Source organism: Phoenix dactylifera, chromosome 2, assembly GCF_051530095.1.
Source record: "Phoenix dactylifera cultivar Ajwa chromosome 2, Ajwa_hap1_PhDact_Kaust_v1.1, whole genome shotgun sequence".
NCBI classification, from domain to species: Eukaryota; Viridiplantae; Streptophyta; class Magnoliopsida; order Arecales; family Arecaceae; genus Phoenix; species Phoenix dactylifera.
Genome location: NC_143191.1, coordinates 31,981,737 through 32,002,978, shown reverse-complemented (window position 1 = coordinate 32,002,978; position 21,242 = coordinate 31,981,737). Strand labels below are relative to the sequence as shown.

Sequence of the window (21,242 nt, the reverse complement as noted above, 5' to 3'; positions counted from 1 at the left end):
GTGTCAACTTAGTACAGCGAACCGTATATTCACCGAATTAGTGACAGACACGTAACAATAACGTCCCGAAGTATGCGCCAAGAGTGGGTACGTGTCAGCAGAAGGAGGGAGTACTCGATAGAGAGAGAATTTGCAGCTGGGGTATCCATAGTACCGGATGAGGAGATAAGCAAGCATTTAAAACCGGTTGGCTTGCTTAATCTAACGAGGGGCGCTAATGACGACACCTAAGCAAATTGATATGGGTTTTCCGGGTGTATGAGTCGTTCATTGCTGACTTCCGACACCGCGTTGCGTGACGTGTCAACCTGCCTCATAAATTACAGGTCGTCTCCCCGGCAACTCGGCGGAAACACGTGCCATGGATTTCCCATGTTCTCAAGATTAATTTAATCAAAACCATAACAAATAGATTTTTTTTTCCCTTGCCCGGGTGCATCATTATATACGAGTACGGATGTATTTAATAAAATCAAAAAAAATATCACAAAGCATCTTAAGCCCTTCCTTCTGAGTACATAGAGTACCGTTCGAATGGCTGGCCACATACTAAATAGGTTGGAGCAGCCCAATATATTTGGAGGCCTAAGGCCGTTTTATTTTTAAAACCTTTCCTACAGTAGGCCGAATTAAGACGAATTTACATGAAAGTCTTTTTTTTCTTTTCATTTTATCTTTAAGATTTTTCTTACGGTGGGCTAGAGTCTTAGGCGAACGTCTAACTCGCCTAAGGGTTGAGCCGGTCCTGCAAATAGGTACTCCAAAAATATATTAATTTAGTGGTACTTCTAGAAAAAACAAATTAGGTTACTTTTATAAAAAAAATAATAATATTTAGCTTCTCTTATATAAGACGCCATGCTTAGGTCATTCTTGCATCAGCAATTCTTTTTTTTCTCGAGAAATACTAGTGGATCTGCCGCACTGAATATTTATATCCAATAGTTTTTCGCAAGAAAGGTACTGGTCTCGCCGAAGTTTGGTTGTCCTTTCAGATAAGCAAGGTTGCTCAACCATATGGGCTCGCTTGAATTTTGTTTATTAAAAATCACATCACTTTTCTTCTAATGCAAAACAAAGATTGTGTTAAAAAATAGGTTTGCTGATCGACAGTTTAAGCACTCCCTCTAATGTATTTTATCCCTGTAGTTTAAAATTGTGCATGTGATCAAGGAGGAGCTGAGCGAGAAATAAATTATTCATACAATTATTATCACCTAACTTTAAAATAAATAAATTTTAATCATAAAATTTTAGTGCAACGGTGCCAAGATAGTACATACAAAAAAAAAAATATTATTTTAAAAGCCACCCCTAAATAAATTTGAATAAAACTCATTTTTTTCAATTCATCTAAGTTCATCGATCCAAACAATTTTTATGAACTTCAATAAAATCTCAATAATCAATTTTTTTTAAGGAAACCATAAACAATTTTTTTATACCTATTCAGCCTTCGGGTATAACCAGATTGAGCATTTATACTAATAAAAAGTAAAACTTTTCTAACTAAAATTATCTAAATATTCTAGTTAAACCTATTCTTCCCACCCTCCACGCCCCCCCTCTCTCTCTCTCTCTCTCTCTGTCTCTCTGCATGGGTAAGTTGTTCCACCTACAGGATAACCACAGTTTACAACCTTAACTTACTCCCCAAAAACTATGCCTAGCTCGGTTCAAACCGGACTTGACATTTGAACCATGGGTCTAAATATGTCGGCAATTGCCTAGCCGATTTATGCCTATAAATAAGCAACCCTACGTTGGCGAAATACATCCGTTGCCCGTTCCAAGAAACACCACCTTCAGTTCTCTCCGGCTACTCTTCTCTCATCTTCTTTGATTGTTCGAGATCGTCTCCTCTCGATCCCATTCTTTCTTCTTATTCACGACGTCTTCCCCTTCTACCAAAACCCTCAAAACCCTAAGGCGTGAAGGATTCTTGGATCGAAACTGCCATTCTTTATATGGTGGAGGACCATGCCACAACCATAATCGGTGGGGGAGACAGGAAGCAGAAGGGAATGTCCAGAGTCCAAAGATTCGCGTCACGGTCCTCGGTACTCTTGTCAGGAACTGGGTTATTGGATTTTCTTGGAATCTCGTATTACAAAAGAGCAGAGCTTTCTGACTCCTTTTCATGCTTAACGCTTCTACTATGTCGTTCAAGAATTGGGTTCTTACCATCAAGGTGGTAGCCTAGTAGTACTGGGCAGGGATTCTAACCTCATGGTCCCAAGTTCAAGTCGCTGTAGCGACGATTAAAATGTGGCTTCGGCCACTGCTTGGACATGAGATATAGGACCGCTCTTGGACCGCTGGTAGCCGGGGTGGTGCCAGGTGTGACGTACTCACACTTGGGACTCGAGCCAGAGCCTAGAGGGGTAGCTGAGCCGGGCCCATGGATGGGGAAGGCATGAGTAAAACTGGTCGGGGTGCCCAACACGGCCATTTCTGCCCGCATCGAACATTCTCCTGGCGGGACGGGAGCCCAGTGGGGGCTGCTACGCAGGGGTGGGCTTGTCCCTTCCTCCCCCTACCCCTTTTCTTTAGCAAAAAAAAAAAAAGAATCGGGTTCTTCGAGTTCTCTTGAAATCTCTTTTGTAAGAGAATAGGTTGCTTCGACTTCTTTTCTTGATCAATGCTTCTACGGGCTCGTTTGGTTCGCGGGAAAAGAAGGGGGGAAAGTGTGGTCAACGGGAAAGTAATGAGATGCCTCTTGTTTGGTTGGAGTTTTCAAAGGAGAGAGAAGGGAAAGTTACTTTCCCATGAGGCGGGAATCACTCCATTTTTACTTTTTCCCAAAAAGTCCCTTCAGCATTAAAGAAGCATTAAAGAGGCATTAAAAACTTAATTTTTATTAAGGGCATAATAGGAATTATATATAACTTTCCTAGGAAAGTAGATGGCCAACCAAACATAAGCACCTTGGAAATTTGTCACTTTCCCATGGTCAACCAAACATGCCAAAAGTACTTTCCTAGGCATCCTCTTCCTAGGAATTTGTTTCCCAGGAATCATATTCCTAGGAAGGAAAATGCTTCCCGCGAACCAAACGAGCCCTACTTCTCTTTTCAAGAATTAGATTTTTGGATGATTTTTGAAATCTTTTTTTATTGTAAACCAGAGCTTTTCGATTTTCTTTCACATTCAATGCTTTTGCTATGCTGCTATTTGATACATATTGTTATTGTAGGGAGATGTTGAGTTCTGCTTACCAGATTCGTGATCAAGGCTTCTACTATTTTTTTTAAGAATCGAGTTCTTGGATTCTTCTTGAAATCTTTTTTATGGTAAACCAGAACTTTTCAATTTCTTTTCACATTCAATGCTTTGCTATGCAGCTATTTGATGCATATCGTTAATGAAAGGTGGATGTTGAGTTCTGAAATCGTGATTAAAGCTTCTACCACTCTTTTCAAGGATCGAGTTGTTAGATGCTTCTTGAAATCTTTTCTATGGTAAACCAGAGCTTTTCGATTTTTTTTTTCACGTTCAATGCTTCTGCATGCTGCCATTTGATGCATCTTGTTAATGAAAGGTGGTTGCTAAGTTCTGAATTTATGATTAGGGCTTCTACCATTCTTTTTAAGAATCGAGTTCTTGGATGCTACTTGAAATCTTTTCTATGGTAAACCAGAACTTTTCGATTTCTTTTCACATTCAATACTTCTGTTATGACCCTATTTGATGCATATTGTTAATAGAAGGTAGATGCTAAGTTCTGAATTCGTGTTCAAAGCTTCTACCACTCTTTTGAAGTTCAAGGCTTCTACCACTCTTTTCGAGTTCTTGGATGCTACTTGAAATCTTTTCTATGGTAAACCAGAACTTTTCGATTTCTTTTCACATTCAATACTTCTGTTATGACCCTATTTGATGCATATTGTTAATAGAAGGTAGATGCTAAGTTCTGAATTCGTGTTCAAGGCTTCTACCACTCTTTTGAAGAATCAAGTTCCTGGATGCTTTTTGAAATCTTTTATATTGAAAACTAGAGTTTTTTTTTTATTTCTTTTCATGTTCAATGCTTCTGCTATGCTGCTATTTGATGCATATTATTAATAGAAGGTGGATGCTAAGTTCTGAACTCGTGATCAAGGCTTCTATAACTCTTTTCAAGAATCAAGTTCTTGGATGCTTCTTGAAATCTTTTCTATGGTAAACCAGAGTTTTTCGATTTCTTTTCACGTTCAATGCTTCTACTATGCTGCTATTTGATGCATATTGTTAATGGAAGATGGATGCTAAGTTCTAAATTCGTGATCAAAGTCTCTACCACTCCTTTTAAGAATCGAGTTTTTGGATGCTTCTTGAAATTTTTTCTATAGAAAACTAGAGCTTTTCGATTTCTTTTCACGTTCAATACTTCTGCTATGCTGCTATTTGATGTATATTGTTATTTGAAGGTGGATGCTAAGTTTTGAATTCGTGATCAAGACTTCTACCACTCTTTTTAAGAATCAAGTTCTTGGATGCTTTTTGAAATCTTTTCTATGAAAAAACCAGAACTTTTTGATTTTTTTCATGTTCAATACTTCTACTATGCTGCTATTTCATGCATATTATTAATGAAAGTTGGATGCTAAGTTCTGAATTCGTGATCAAGGCTTCTATCACTCTTTTCAAGAATCTAGTTCTTGGAAGCTTCTTGAAATTTTTTCTATGGTAAACTAGAGTTTTTTGGTTTTTTTTTCATGTTTAATGTTTCTGCTATGGTGCTATTTGATGCATATTGCTAATGGAAGATGAATGCTAAGTTTTGAATTCGTGATCAAGGTTTCTACCACTCTTTTCTAGAATCAATTTTTTTGATGCTTCTTGAAATCTTTTCTATAGTAAATCAGAGCTTTTTGATCTTTTTTCATGTTCAATGCTTTTGCTATGCTGCTATTTGATGCATATTGTTAATGGAAGGTGGATGCAAAGTTCTAAATTCGTGATCAAAGCTTCTACTTCAAGAATCTAGTTCTTGGAAGCTTTTTAAAATCTTTTCTATGAAAAATCAACGCTTTTTGATTTCTTTTCATGTTTAATGCTTCTACTATGCTGCTATTTGATGCATATCGTTAATAGAAGGTTTCTTGGATTAAAGCTTCTTGGATGAAAAATCAAGGCTTGTATCACTTTTTTCAAGAATCGAATTCTTGAATGCTTCTTGAAATCTTTTTTATGAAAAACTAGAGCTTTTTGATTTTTTTTTCACGTTCAATGCTTCTGCTATGCTGTTATTTAATGTATATTGTTAATGGAAGGTGGACGGTAAGTTTTGAATTCATGATCAAGGCTCGACCACTCTTTTCAAGAATTGAGTTTTTGGATGCTTTTGAAATCTTTTCTATAGAAAACTATAGTTTTTCGATTTCTTTTCACGTTCAATGCTTCTGCTATGCTGTTATTTGATGCATATTGTTAATGGAAGGTGGATACTAGGTTCTGAATTCGGGATCAAGGCTTCTACCACTCTTTTCAAGAATCGAGTTTTTAGATGCTGCTTGAAATATTTTTTATGAAAAACCAGAGCTTTTCAATTTCTTTTCACATTCAATGTTTCTGTTATGCTGCTATTTGATTCATATTGTTAATGGAAGGTTGCTTCACACGAACGATTATGAGAGAGAGAGAGAGGGGGGGTTGCTTCACACGAACGATTGTGAGAGGGGTTCTCTCGAATGGTCACGACCTTGTTTTGGGGAATTAGGGTTTGGTTTGGTACACCTCGAAATGGTTGGTTTGGGACGAACCCTCATAGGATCATACGTTATTTTAGTATTAATTGTTTGCAGATTTACCATATGGTATTACACTGTCAGTTAGTATTAAGTATCAGCATATAAATATATACAACCTTGTAAGCAATTATTTTTACGGGCATAGAAACATTCAATTGTGTTTTTTATTTAGGTCTTATGGATGGTAATAGTGTTTATTTCTACAAGTTAAATTTTTATTTTCTAGCATTTTCATGTGGAAATAATATATGAACTTGCTCTTGTAGTGAAAGTCATGTGGAAATAATAATAGTTGTCCATCAGAAATATATAACACATATCCAAAATTCGAATTAGTTCGAGTGACACTAAGGTAATTCATATCAACAAAAATTTTAGAAATGAAACCCTTCAAATCTCCTTCATTTTAGTTCAAGATCTTCGATTTAATACATAAAGTTGAATTTGTATGGATGTGCCTTCAGCATTGTTGGCCGGGTTTGGGATGATTTCCATAGTAGCCTATCCCCAGATACGTTGATATGCACACAAGGTTGGCTTCGAGACACCTTGCCTCATCTTGCAGGTTCAATTTCTAGACATCCCTAACTTTATCATATACTAGTGCTTTAAAATATTTCAATTTTTAATTTCGTATTTTTTTCATTTGTAGATGACCCACCTCCTTGTACTAATTACATGGTTGAAGATTATAAAACAACTATTGTTATTAGTACTGATGATTAACTTATGTAGATAACAATCATCTTCATTATTATGTTTATATTATTAAGAATATGATAATTTTTATGCATAGTTAACTATATATCTATTATCTAAGTGAAAAAGAAATTTTTTTTGCAGCTATTTTCTATCAAGTTCATACATCGTCGGGGTGCGACATTGCGAACTGAAGGGTAAGAGACTCCGCTTTCTGAATTGGGCCAAAAGCATGTCTCTTTACACTGCCATGTGCCATCTACTTCACTTGACATGTCGAACTATGTTTTTTCTTGCTTGACTGTGATGTAATTCATTTTCATAATGTCTTGGATAGGTTCATGTAAATGTTCAAATGAACCACTAGAATATTCTCTCAGTTAAACTGAACTGATCATTCATGGATGTTTAGGTAGTATGTCTTTCTGTTTTGCAGTCCTATCAAACCACAGAGAAAACAATTATACTGCAGATGGTTTAGGTAGTTCCTTTGGTTCATTTGGTTCAGTTACAGGTTCGGAATGCACAATTGGCCCTTTATGCTGTGGGTGTAGATATGCTCACTGTAAGATGTGGAATTATTAGTCAATGACAGATTTCAATGTTGCTACATCTTTCAAATTAGTTTGCTGATGAGTTTGCTGATGGAAATAAAGATATACTAGCAATTTTCTGTGTTTCTCATGGAGGTTTTTCAGTTTAGATTCTCTATTTTTATTCCTTGTATACTCACTATCATCAAACTATCAATCTATCATCTTAGAGAAGAACAGGAGCCAAAGTCAACAGAAGCGTGAAGAGTTCGTGGGCTTAGATGGTCTCATGTTGCTAGGCCATTTCTACTGGGATACACACAGCGATGGTATGGTGCATAAAAATAGTTCCCTATTGTTATTTATGTATTAACTGTGAGCTTTCTTTAAAATCTTTTACAGAATCTTCCTTGACTGGTGATTTAATCTTTGTCGTACAAACAAGCTGTGCCACACTTGTCACTCTTTACCAATTGTTTGAGAGATGCTCCTTGTGTCACGCCTCGGATCCGGATCCGTGACACGGCCGTGCTATTGCCGACTATCGCCCACAGTAGCACGCAGCCTCATACAGGGATAACAGGTAGCCAAAAAGGATTCATCCTTATATATATATTAAAAGTTTGCAGTACAACCTTCAAGTTTGAAACCAAAAATACAGAACTTCTATGCTATTCAAATGTACAGAAGTATATAAGCTTCTCCAAAAATACGAAGCTCTGTAACAAAATAAAAACATATCTGATGGCGATCACTGGTGAGGATCTGAAAGAAAACGAAACATAAACAGATGTGAGCTACACGGCTCAGTAAGTAATCCTGCATAATCCTACCGGATCAACCAGTAGACTAAACATGTAATCAGGGTTTTGAGAAGCTGACATGCATGTTTATCTAATAATCATCCTGGCATAATAAGTATGCAATTTAAACAAAGCAGTAGTGCAAATCACAAAATTTTCATATTATATGCATATGAAACCGTGCCCCCCCCGGCATGCCGTGGTCCTTTTACTCTCGGATGCTACTGCGAAGTCAGACTCGGCCACTGGCGGGGCCAGCTCAGTTACTATTCAGCCACTGGCGGGGCAAGCTCAGTTACTATTCAGCCACTGGCGGGGCAGGCCCAATTCCAATTCAGCCACTGGCGGGGCAGGCTCAGTTACTATTCAGCCACTGGCGGGGCAGCTCAGTTACTATTCAGCCACTGGCGGGGCAGCTCAGTTACTATTCAGCCACTGGCGGCTCAGTCATTCTCAGTAGCATCTTTGAGCCCATTATAGTGCCTCTGGGCTAGCTAAGACTTTATAAACTTACATGCATGATTATAATATCAGTATCATCATGTTGCATACATAGCCATAGTTTCTGGGATCATTAAAGTTACTTATGCATTGTAACATATCATGTATGAAACATATATACTTAAAATAAATGCTTAGGAAACATTAATAACATAACATGATCCATAACAGGATTAGGACAGGTTACTTACATTCTTCACTAATCATGCATACAATTCAAATTGTATGAAAAACACTGGTTCATCTTATAAAACGTAATACAAGATCTACGATAGGATTAAGACAGATTACTTACCTCAATTCGCTTTCCAAATTGCTCAAGTCCAGGTGACAAATCCTTAATCACCTAAAACAACATCATAGGGTTTACATTATTCCCCATTTATTTATTATAAAATCTCTTAGTTCATCATACTATGAACTTACTTGCTTGGATCCCATCCAAGGATCTAGCCAAGTCCAATTTACCCAATTTAGAGCCTTTGGGGCTCAGTTTAAAACCAGATTGGGCCCACATGGGTTGATTGGGTTTTTAATTGAAGGATTGGGCCTCGTTTATAATTGGGTCCAACCTTTTCTAGCCAATTGGGTCCTCTGTCAATTTACTGGGCCTAATTTAGTATTAATTGGGCCTGCTGGGATTAACTCCACTCAACTGGGTTCGGACCCAAATCAATTTGGGCCTAATTTGGTTCGGATTTGACCCAATTTGCAGTTTGGGCTCGTCCAGACTTAGCACAATCTGATTGAGCTCGGATTTAGACTTGCCCAGTCTAATTGGGCTTAGGTTAGTCAAATTTGGCTAAACCCCCTCTTTTTATATTTTTTTCTTTCTTTCTTTCTTTTTCTTTTTCTTTCCCTTTTTCTTCCCTTTTTCTTCTCTTCTCCTTCTTCTTTTCTTCTCCTTCCCGAAGCTTCCTCTCCTCCCTTCTCTTTCATCCCGATCTCCCCCTTCCTCTCTTCTCCGACGATGGGAGCACGACGAGCGGAAAGGGAGGACGGCGAGCGGAGGGGGACGGGCCACGACCGGCGGCGTTCGCAGCCAAGCCCCGCGGCATCCCCGGCCGAGCCTGCGGCACTCTCGGCCGCGCCTGCGTCGACGGTGCTCGCGGCCGAAGCCGGTGGCCGCCGCACACGACGACGAGGATGAGTCCCCTCTTCCTCTCTTCTTTTCCCTCTTCCTTTCTTTCTTTCATTCTTCGTCTTTTCTTCAACCTCCCTTCACCAACCCCCCATATTCTCTCTCTCACTCCCAAACCCTCTCTCTTCCTCTCTTCATTCTTCTCCTGTGAAGGAAGAAGGGGGGTTTGGGAGGGCCGAGCCACAGTCGGCGGTGCCACGGCCGAGCTCGCGGCGTCCACAGCCGCGCCTGCGGCTGAGCCCACGGCCGCGCCTGCGGCGGCCTTCTCTTCTCCCACGGGTAAGAGATGCCGGGAGAAGCCGGCGGCACTGCGGGATGCCCGCGGCCGCTCCCTTGGTCTGCCAGCAGTCCCCTTCCTCCCTTCTTTCTTTGTTTCTTTGTTGTCTTGCACAAAACAGGGGGAGAGAAGGCAGGGGGCTTACCTGGCTTTTTGCTGGTTACCGTTGGGCAGTTCTTCCCCCTGGTAGTCCCTCCTTCCTCTTGGAGCTTCAGGGCTCCTTCGCCTTCGGCTCCAGGGCTTCGGCTCTCTCTCTCGTTCAGTGTTCTTGGGGGTCTGTGACTTAGGGTTGCCGGCAGAGGCTTAAACAATTGTTTAGAGGATGAGACCCCCCTCTGAGAGGTCCCATCCGCTCCATTCCTCCCCTCTCCGGGACTGGCCGCCGCCCCCCTGTCTCCGGTGCACAGGCATCGGCTGCCAGCAGGGGTGAGGGTCACCCTTCCCTGTCGGTCTTATCCCTTCGTTTTTTTTTTAAACATTATAACAGCACTGCCCACAGTGAAATTTGGGCCCAAACCCTTAACTGGGCCCATTTCTTATTGGGCCTAGTAGGTTGTGGGCCCGGACATTACATCCTACCCCCCTTAAAATAAATTTCGTCCTCGAAATTAGTCATACCTTAAGGTTCAAGCTTTAAAAGTATTCAACCATCGAGTCACCCTCTAGTTCTCGGTTAGTCTCCCTCTTAAAATGCTTGCTGATAAGATTTTGGCAAAATCATGGCATCTCAAAACTTGATCCCTTCTATTTATGATATAGGAGTTCTTTTTATCTCTCCCAAAAGAAGACTAATATTCCAACCTTAGATTTTAAATGCTATGATTCTTGGCCTAAGAAATTAATTGCTCTCGATTAAGTCCACACAACGGTCGTAATCGGGTTAATAGAAATAGGTGAGAGCATTAACATCAAACACTTTTCATAATCTATAATCCTCTTTCTTCTCTTGATTTTGCCTACAATTTAATGATCAACCTTTACCCTAGCAAAACTTCAAACCCCTTTCAAATAGGTAGATCGAAAATGTCATAGCTAGGAGTAAGGAACATTCCAGGTCTGAGCCCATCCAAGGCACCATCAATCCGTTAATACTAAATTTAAGATGCTCAAAATCTCCCAGGAGTTGCCAACAATAGAAAAACTCACTGGTGAAATTATATAGCTATCTCCAGATTATTCAGAGAATCAACAACACTTTTCTCCATTAGAATTCTAATTCAAATTTTTCAATAATTCTATTCATCAATACAGTTTCATCATTAGATCTTATCAAAAGAATAAGGTCTAACATTTTCAGATTTGATTCTTTTGGTAGGTGATCTAAATCAAACTTTTCTCTTATACACAAAAATCTACATCTCAATTCTGAATAAGAACTTCAAGTTTCTTTGTCAAAGTATCAACTGCTCTCGATTACCCGATCTATCACAAGATTAGATCATAAACAACTTCAATCCACCCTTGATAGATATTCATCAAAGTCAATTGACAACCTCAATTTCTTTCAATCGAATAAAGGATGGATATTAATTAAAAATTTCAAGCTTCAAATTTAGGAGGGAGAAGGTTCATACCAACATATTCTAGATCCAAGATCAAAATCGATGATCTATTAATTCATGTCAAAAGATGCTAAGAAGTTTCTTAGCATGACATAAAACTGGAGAATCTAGGATAGCACAGTGCTATCCAAAAATCAGAACATTCTCCTTTTATTTATCCAGAAAAATCTTACTACACAAGAAAACAGATCAAATCTTTTGTTATTAAAACTTTCCGAATCAAAAGAATAATACTTCTGGCCAACTTAGATAAATAATTCAGATCACTATGTTTTCGCTGTGCATTCTGATCAAATTCCTTTGAATTCACAAATAACTTTTGATCAACATACTATTTGCCTACAAACAAAACTATTTAATTCCTCATCTGTATTTGCATTTCAAATCTTTCCTCCATCTTGATCGAATGTTACTTAGCCAAAACTTCTTTTTACTTTTCCATGAGCGAGTAAAGAAAGGGTATCCCAACATAAGATCCTCTTAAATAAGCGACAACGCTTTAAATGAATTTTACATTTTCAACAACTTCATTTATTGAAAATAAGCCTTCTTTCCTAATAAGAGATTAGCCCTCAAGCCATCTTAGAACATTTTAAGCTCGGAATTATGTAAACTTCTGAAAATTATTCCTTAGTATCCCAATCTCTTATATTAGGTATCCTTAAATTGCATGAACAATAATCTGCCCTATTTTAGCATTGCTAGAAGGTGATTCTCGATCTCACATATCCGTTAAAAGAAAGAGATGCATACTTTTGTCGTAAGATCTTTATTTAAAAATCTTCTTCTTTTGTGCTCCTTCCACTAGACGATGATATGTAAAATTATCATCCATTACTTTCACCTTCCTCATGAAACAATTTAAACTTGCTTCTCAATGATAAACGAAGGCATTTAGTAATTGCCCATCTATTAGAGATGAAACACTTTATTCCAAATCTTAGAAGCAGGGATTGCTAAATACAAACTCCTGAAACATCATGTGCTATTGGGCATGTTCCCATATCAACTCTATTGCTGATTCCACTCGCATTTCCTAATGACCCCATATCATCATCATTCTCTCTTCTTCTTTTTTTTTTTGGTCAAAACATCAACTAATATTCGTTTAATTGATTTATCACAGGATCACAAACTACTGCACTTTATCCATAGTAGAACATTTGAGCCTAAAATATTCTTCAACATTGAAAATTATTCTCAGAATTTACTAAATGACTTCCAATCGAAATATTAATCTTGCATTATAATTTGCAAAGATCTAATATTTCACATTCCAAGTAAACAAAGGAGAAATTCTTAAATCTCATTTCTCAAATATACTTTCTTTCTATATAATAGTTGCCTGCATAATTGTCATACAGATTTTATCCTCGAAGAATATTAAAAAATATCTTTCCTTGTCCAAGCCTTAAACAACTTATGCATGAACCCTATCTTGCCATCAAAATAATTAACTTCAAACTAGAAGTATTATCCACAATACTCAGTATCAAGTTAAACTTTCAAAATCACATATATACTGATACGCACTGTACTTTAATATTCCATGGCTGGTACTCCACTTAATATTAGTCAAAATATACTTTAATCATAATCCAAAATACAAATTACTCCGTCGAGAAATCTCCAAAATAGCTTTTTCTTATTTTGGCATGGCTCGTTAGCATTCTGATTCAAAACACCAAAATCCTTAGTAGTCTTAAATCTTAAGCTCTAATACCATACCTGTCACAATCATGCCCCTAGAATGGCTTTGTATTAGCCCTAGCTTCTTTCTTTTTGTTGCTCATTATCACCTATCAAAATATTTGTGTCAAGCAATTTTCGTGACTGACCGATGATGCAACCAATAAAATCTTTTCTTTCTTTCCAATTATACGGAATTTCACTAAATGAGATTTAACTACCCCTGCCCTTATTAAAATTTAAATTTTTTACTCATGGTTAACCTATTGCTCTGATACCACTAGATGTCACGCCCCGGATCCGGATCCGTGACACGGCCGTGCTATTGCCGACTATCGCCCACAGTAGCATGCAGCCTCATACAGGGGTAACAGGTAGCCAAAAAGGATTCATCCTTATATATATATTAAAAGTTTGCAGTACAACCTTCAAGTTTGAAACCAAAAATACAGAACTTCTATGCTATTCAAATGTACAGAAGTATATAAGCTTCTCCAAAAATACGAAGCTCTGTAACAAAATAAAAACATATCTGATGGCGATCACTGGTGAGGATCTGAAAGAAAACGAAACATAAACAGATGTGAGCTACACGGCTCAGTAAGTAATCCTGCATAATCCTACCGGATCAACCAGTAGACTAAACATGTAAATCAGGGTTTTGAGAAGCTGACATGCATGTTTATCTAATAATCATCCTGGCATAATAAGTATGCAATTTAAACAAAGCAGTAGTGCAAATCACAAAATTTCATATTATATGCATATGAAACCGTGCCTCCCCCGGCATGCCGTGGTCCTTTTACTCTCGGATGCTACTGCGAAGTCAACTCGGCCACTGGCGGGGCCAGCTCAGTTACTATTCAGCCACTGGCGGGGCAGGCCCAATTCCAATTCAGCCACTGGCGGGGCAGGCTCAGTTACTATTCAGCCACTGGCGGGGCAGCTCAGTTACTATTCAGCCACTGGCGGGGCAGCTCAGTTACTATTCAGCCACTGGCGGCTCAGTCATTCTCAGTAGCATCTTTGAGCCCATTATAGTGCCTCTGGGCTAGCTAAGACTTTATAAACTTACATGCATGATTATAATATCAGTATCATCATGTTGCATACATAGCCATAGCTTCTGGGATCATTAAAGTTACTTATGCATTGTAACATATCATGTATGAAACATATATACTTAAAATAAATGCTTAGGAAACATTAATAACATAACATGATCCATAACAGGATTAGGACAGGTTACTTACATTCTTCACTAATCATGCATACAATTCAAATTGTATGAAAAACACTGGTTCATCTTATAAAACGTAATACAAGATCTACGATAGGATTAAGACAGATTACTTACCTCAATTCGCTTTCCAAATTGCTCAAGTCCAGGTGACAAATCCTTAATCACCTAAAACAACATCATAGGGTTTACATTATTCCCCATTTATTTATTATAAAATCTCTTAGTTCATCATACTATGAACTTACTTGCTTGGATCCCATCCAAGGATCTAGCCAAGTCCAATTTACCCAATTTAGAGCCTTTGGGGCTCAGTTTAAAACCAGATTGGGCCCACATGGGTTGATTGGGTTTTTAATTGAAGGATTGGGCCTCGTTTATAATTGGGTCCAACCTTTTCTAGCCAATTGGGTCCTCTGTCAATTTACTGGGCCTAATTTAGTATTAATTGGGCCTGCTGGGATTAACTCCACTCAACTGGGTTCGGACCCAAATCAATTTGGGCCTAATTTGGTTCGAATTTGACCCAATTTGCAGTTTGGGCTCGTCCAGACTTAGCACAATCTGATTGAGCTCGGATTTAGACTTGCCCAGTCTAATTGGGCTTAGGTTAGTCAAATTTGGCTAAACCCCCTCTTTTTATATTTTTTTCTTTCTTTCTTTCTTTTTCTTTTTCTTTCCCTTTTTCTTCCCTTTTTCTTCTCTTCTCCTTCTTCTTTTCTTCTCCTTCCCGAAGCTTCCTCTCCTCCCTTCTCTTTCATCCCGATCTCCCCCTTCCTCTCTTCTCCGACGATGGGAGCACGACGAGCGGAAAGGGAGGACGGCGAGCGGAGGGGGACGGGCCACGACCGGCGGCGTCCGCAGCCAAGCCCCGCGGCATCCCCGGCCGAGCCTGCGGCACTCTCGGCCGCGCCTGCGTCGACGGTGCTCGCGGCCGAAGCCGGCGGCCGCCGCACACGACGACGAGGATGAGTCCCCTCTTCCTCTCTTCTTTTCCCTCTTCCTTTCTTTCTTTCATTCTTCGTCTTTTCTTCAACCTCCCTTCACCAACCCCCCATATTCTCTCTCTCACTCCCAAACCCTCTCTCTTCCTCTCTTCATTCTTCCCCTGTGAAGGAAGAAGGAGGGTTTGGGAGGGCCGAGCCACAGTCGGCGGTGCCACGGCCGAGCTCGCGGCGTCCACAGCCGCGCCTGCGGCTGAGCCCACGGCCGCGCCTGCGGCGGCCTTCTCTTCTCCCACGGGGAAGAGATGCCGGGAGAAGCCGGCGGCACTGCGGGATGCCCGCGGCCGCTCCCTTGGTCTGCCGGCAGTCCCCTTCCTCCCTTCTTTCTTTGTTTCTTTGTTGTCTTGCACAAAACAGGGGGAGAGAAGGCAGGGGGCTTACCTGGCTTTTTGCTGGTTACCGTTGGACAGTTCTTCCCCCTGGTAGTCCCTCCTTCCTCTTGGAGCTTCAGGGCTCCTTCGCCTTCGGCTCCAGGGCTTCGGCTCTCTCTCTCGTTCAGTGTTCTTGGGGGTCTGTGACTTAGGGTTGCCGGCAGAGGCTTAAACAATTGTTTAGAGGATGAGACCCCTCTCTGAGAGGTCCCATCCGCTCCATTCCTCCCCTCTCCGGGACTGGCCGCCGCCCCCTGTCTCCGGTGCGCAGGCATCGGCTGCCAGCAGGGGTGAGGGTCACCCTTCCCTGTCGGTCTTATCCCTTCGTTTTTTTTTTAAACATTATAACAGCACTGCCCACAGTGAAATTTGGGCCCAAACCCTTAACTGGGCCCATTTCTTATTGGGCCTAGTAGGTTGTGGGCCCGGACATTACACCTTGAGCATGGAAACGCTTGAAAATATAGCATATGAAAAGAAAGCTGTTTTCTAACAAACTTGACAAGGAACATAACAAAGCTTAAAATATTGCAATCCTACTTGCAAGTTGATACTCCAGCAGCTGAAATAAGTGTGCAAAATTTTTGAAAATCAAGTGGGCCCAAACCGGACCCGACTCGGACCCAAATTTTTTGGTTGGATCTAGGTTATATGTAAATCCAACCTGACCTGAACGATCCATTGGGTTAAAAATTGTAGCGGTGGATCCGACCCGACCCGATCCGATCTTCTATTGGGTTGGGTCTGGATCTATAATTAGGACCCGAACAAAGAACTGAATTAGGTCGGGGTTACTCATGACCCGACCCGACCTATTTACACCTCTATTAAAATGTAGATATGGATAGTTGCTTGTGATTTCTTTCAGAGTGCCTTGGATGCACATCTTAGTGAGAAGTTTGAAAATAAGAAACTTAAATTGTTCATCTTTATTTTGGGTGAAAACTTAAGTTACTTCATTCTTGTTCTATTGCCTTAATAAAGCAGCACCTCCTGTCTCTATTCAAATTTTCATTTCTGGCATGTGACTACCTCCATTATGATCATCTCTGGCACTTCCATCATCCCTTAAACTACTTTCATGATGTCTTTGTAAAAGATTATAAATAACCATTGCTGCTCTGCTGATGCATTTATTTGCTAAAGATTTGTGGCATGTTCTTTGCACCGCTTTCAATTATCAATTGCTTATCAGTTTACACCAGATTTGGAGCGTTCAGTTCCAAAATCAGTCTGCTTGAAAGACATGAACTAAGCTGTTTACTGCATTAACAAGTTGCAGTGGGATCTTATATTATGTTTATTTTGCATTTTGCTATTTTATAGTTTTCTTCTGAATTTATATTTTTTAAATAGATTATCCTACATGACATCGACTTATGTTATTTCTTATGTTATCCTTCTCATCAAGAAGTGCTCGAATTTTAGATTTATTTACATTTTGTTATTTTTATTGTTGTTGCTGCTGTTATTAAATTACTTTGGTTTTGCATGAAAGCTACCTATGGAGAAGTGGATTATATATGCACTTCTGGCCAAATCTTTAATGGTAGAATTTATAGGTGCAAAATCAATGGTGGTCTCTATCTAAATGAGTTGTTACCTAATGAATATGGTCAGTAGCTAGCTGTAATATTCATAGGTAAGTGCATTTTTATGACATTGTGGATAAGTTTATATTCCACATGTTTTTCTATTGTCCTTTACTGATATCTGAGATGATGTTGTTGTTAGGTTCATACATACGACTAGGTCCATATAGAGAATATGAGCCAAAATTATGGTAAACTGTATTGTAAATTAGTGGCTTAAGGTCCATATATACAGCAAGGTGTTTCAACTAACTTTTATATCTACCAAATATCCTTGCCTTTCTCGTTCTAATATCTTCCTTGAGTGCTTCCACATGTTATGGCTAAATTTTTTCCTTAAAGCAAAATAAATTTTGAGATTGAATTATTTAGATCAATAAAATTGAAGTTTATCATCATATTCCAAGTGAACTCAAATCACTTTGCAAGAATAAATAATGAGTTGCAAACATGATCCATGTAAACCATCCGAACCAACAGACCAGTAGCTATGACCACAAGAATCGTACAGAACAAAAATTTGTAATCATCAAGTAATGTGCAAAAATATCAAACACTAAAAGACACCATAAATTTGAAAAGCCAAAATATAATAATAATAAAGGTTAAATATTGATAAGAAACAGAATTAACCAAAAGTGTACCAATGGAATCCATCGAGCATTCATAAAACCATGAGCAATTACAGTGATTCAAGAGAAGAACACATGAATTTTGTATATCAGATCCTGCATATCAAATTGTCTTTGAAGAAATTCCTTATTTGACTGAATCACGTGAAATCTTGTTTACCTCCCTCATGAACTTAGCATCAATTATACAATTGAAAGGTTAGTGTTGAATCAGGTCCAACCAGAATGCCAAGCACGGGCTGAAGGGGGTGTATTCACAAAGCATGGAGTTCCCTCATTGTCATCGACTTCTTGATACATATTGTAAGTCTTTTTTTGTTACACATCTAGTAGCAACTCATACATATCTCTAGGTAAATTAATATATAGTTTTAAAATATGATGTATATCAGTACATAATATATAGCTAGTTGATACATATCTAGCAATATAATCATTCAACATCTCACTGCATATCTCCAAATAAATTGGTACAATCTTCATAATATGATGCTCACCAGTATACACTACATAATCAAGTGATATATATTTTTCGGCTTTCTGATACATACTATAAAATTTTCTGATACACATCCAGCAGCAACCCAAGACATATCTTCAGATAAATGGATACACAATTTTCAGAATAGAGTATCAGTACTCGTTGCACGATTAGATAATACACATCTAGCAAAATAGTCGTCTAACATTTCAATATATACTTTTAGATAAACAGCTACACAGTTTGCAGAAGAAAGGAAGAAATGAACTTGGGAGGAGAAGAAAGTCCTCACGGATGGAAAAGACGGCTTGATGAGAAAAAAAGAATAGAAGAAGAGGCTTGACAAGAAAGAAAGAGAATGTAAATAGGCTTTCTTTACGAATAATTAGGGGACTGACGGAAGTAGGATTCTTCTTATCCCTATTTAACTTTTGAATTTGCTTTTATATATTTATATATATATATATATATATATATATATATATATATATATATATATATATAAAATCCATCTCATATTTCCTTCTATGTGCCCACCAGATAAATATTTTTTGTTGGGTCGAATGTATTTTTATTATCTTATTTATTTGTTAGATTTGTTTATGACCGCCATTCCGGTGGGTCAGGATGGTGTCCTTCCCAAAATTCCACTAACCAAGGAACGCCAAGAATCCAGCCGGTAGTACGTCCCTGTCGCCAATCGAGGTCTGATACATTACAACTTGCGATTCACAAACTGGTGGGGCCTACGGAATATAAAACTGGTGGGACCTATGGCGCATGATTGGTGTAAATCAGGAATTTCCATGATATGATGCTCTGGATTTCGTCTCTTTGTGCAGCTTCAGTGATACATTAATCCAAGCAATGGTGTTGCCAAATTAAAGTGGTATTCCAAATACGCAAAGGAAAGAGCATGAATGCGTTTGAATTTAAAATGCTAGATTTGTCTTCGCATCTGAGCTCCTTATAATTGGTCCAAATCGGGCCGAATGTCAAGCGAGGATAGGACAAACAAACATCTCCTGCACAATTGTAATTACTGTACATGGTTCGGTCTATGGACAGTCTCAATAGATTCGTGCTGTAGTGTTCCTTAGTCTATATAGATTATGAGTCAAATCCGCTCTGATACCATTTGTAACAACTCAGAACCTCATCCAATATGACTAATCGAAAATTATTATTTGGGTTTTGTTGATCCGGTATAAATATCCAAGATTTACCAAGCAAATAATTAACGTGGAACTAAATACACACCCGCACGGGTCCTCATAATAATATTATAATTTAAACAATCAAAAGCAGGCAAAGTAAAACTGTTCTCCATGGGGATAAATAGATTGCACTATCCCTATCAAAAACTGGTGATGGAGAGGGATGAGGTAAATGTGAATAGGAAATAAACATTCCATTCTTTTGGTGTCGTTTTTCTTCTATTACTTAGTTGCATCCTATCATTTTCCTAACTTCAACATTTTATCAAGTAGGCAAGATTGATATTCTTTAAAATGAAAGAATAAATACGTAAACATAAAGCACAATAAGAGGATAAGGCGAGGAAAGAATAAAATATCATCAAACTACTTGGTCCGCTGCACTCCAAATTAGACCAGCTTCGAGTCTAAATGAAACAAAATAACATCAAAGAAAGCAAATTCCGTGCATGCGAAGGGTTGGAAGCTACGACTAATTTGGTGAAATTTTTGTCCACCATATTACCATTGCACAAAAGGAGATGAAGAAAAGGTGCATCTGCCACACGAAGCTACACACCGAAACAATGAAAGGTGCCTTTCTATCGGCTTCAGAAAGACACAACTTAAGCAAAAATAATAATTCTTTCCATTAGCATCAGAAATTCAAAGAAACCAAGCATTGCATAAAATATTCCTACGATTGTCTTAGGTAATTCCTCAAACCAAAATGGCGAATCTAAGCCTGAGAATATAATTTGGAAAATGTGAGAGTCTGAATGACAGAAACCCTTGGTGCACCGAGGGCCGATTTATATTTTACTTTTGACATGATAGAAACTCTTGAGACAAAAATCCTCAAACATATATGAGGATTTGTAAAAAGATTTTTTACTTGGTTATTGAATTTGTAGAAACAAAACTTTTGTTTTGTAGAATGTTATGTTTCAAGTTTTGTTATAATATACTTCTACTCTCTAGTTAAAAGAAAGTGTTTGGGTGTGCTTGAAAGTGTATTATGTGTGCATCCATAATTAATATTCCTCTTTTGATTAAAATATATAGGATCAATCAAGTTAAAGGCTTAAAGCAGGGGCATGATGATTTAGTAAGGTCCAAACCTTTTATCTTTTAAGCTATGCGGCCATCACTTTAGAATAACAAATTATGCTAGAGTTACTGTCTAATAATATTACTAAAAAAAAAAATGTGCCCGAGAGAGACGGAAAGAGAGGGAGAGAGTAGGAATGAAGGTCAGATGAGATGGTCATGCATGGCTAGTCATGAGATTTTTCTTTTACTACATACGGCACACCAATGATCTATTAAGATACGAAAATTTTGGACAGCCAAATTTGTGGACGTTACAGGGTAATAACCAGGCTTTTTTAGGCTAGGCCCATTAAAATCAAGCAGGCCATGTCGCTCACAATAGGGAGGAGAAGACTCCCAGCCGGAGTCTTCTTTCTCCTCCAATATCGCTGGACTTTGGGAGTCCTAGAGCGATCCAAAGACTAGCCAAAAACTGTAGGAATCATTTGCTTAAGGCCTTCTCCTCTTCCATTGATTTTTACCACCGGAAGCGCTAAAGATCGTCGTCGATTCCAAGCCCTCTTCCTGAGGTTCTTCCTCTAATTTTCACCGAGAATAGTCGCTGGAATGCCTTACCGGACTGAGGTAAGAGTCCTTCATCTTCTTCTCCTCCTTTGATGTTTTGGGCCTTTGTTCCCTTTGGTTTGAGCCGGCAATCGCCAGAACTTCTTCTGAAATAGGGTACTTCTATTTTGGT

The 21,242-nt window shown here is 38.8% G+C and overlaps 1 long non-coding RNA gene across 6 annotated transcripts; it reads left to right on the top strand.

Moving 5' to 3' along the window:
* The first annotated feature begins 1,748 nt into the window (after positions 1–1,748).
* On the top strand, positions 1,749–19,840 carry LOC108511464 (uncharacterized). 6 transcript variants are annotated; one of them, XR_016399224.1, is made up of 5 exons: positions 1,749–2,060; positions 3,197–3,293; positions 5,999–6,297; positions 6,576–7,293; positions 18,852–19,840. It is a non-coding gene; the product is annotated as an uncharacterized LOC108511464 (long non-coding RNA). The 6 variants fall into 6 exon arrangements; XR_016399225.1 differs by lacking the exon at positions 3,197–3,293; XR_016399222.1 differs by lacking the exon at positions 1,749–2,060 and having other exon boundaries at positions 3,068–3,293.
* The last annotated feature ends 1,402 nt before the right edge of the window (positions 19,841–21,242 follow it).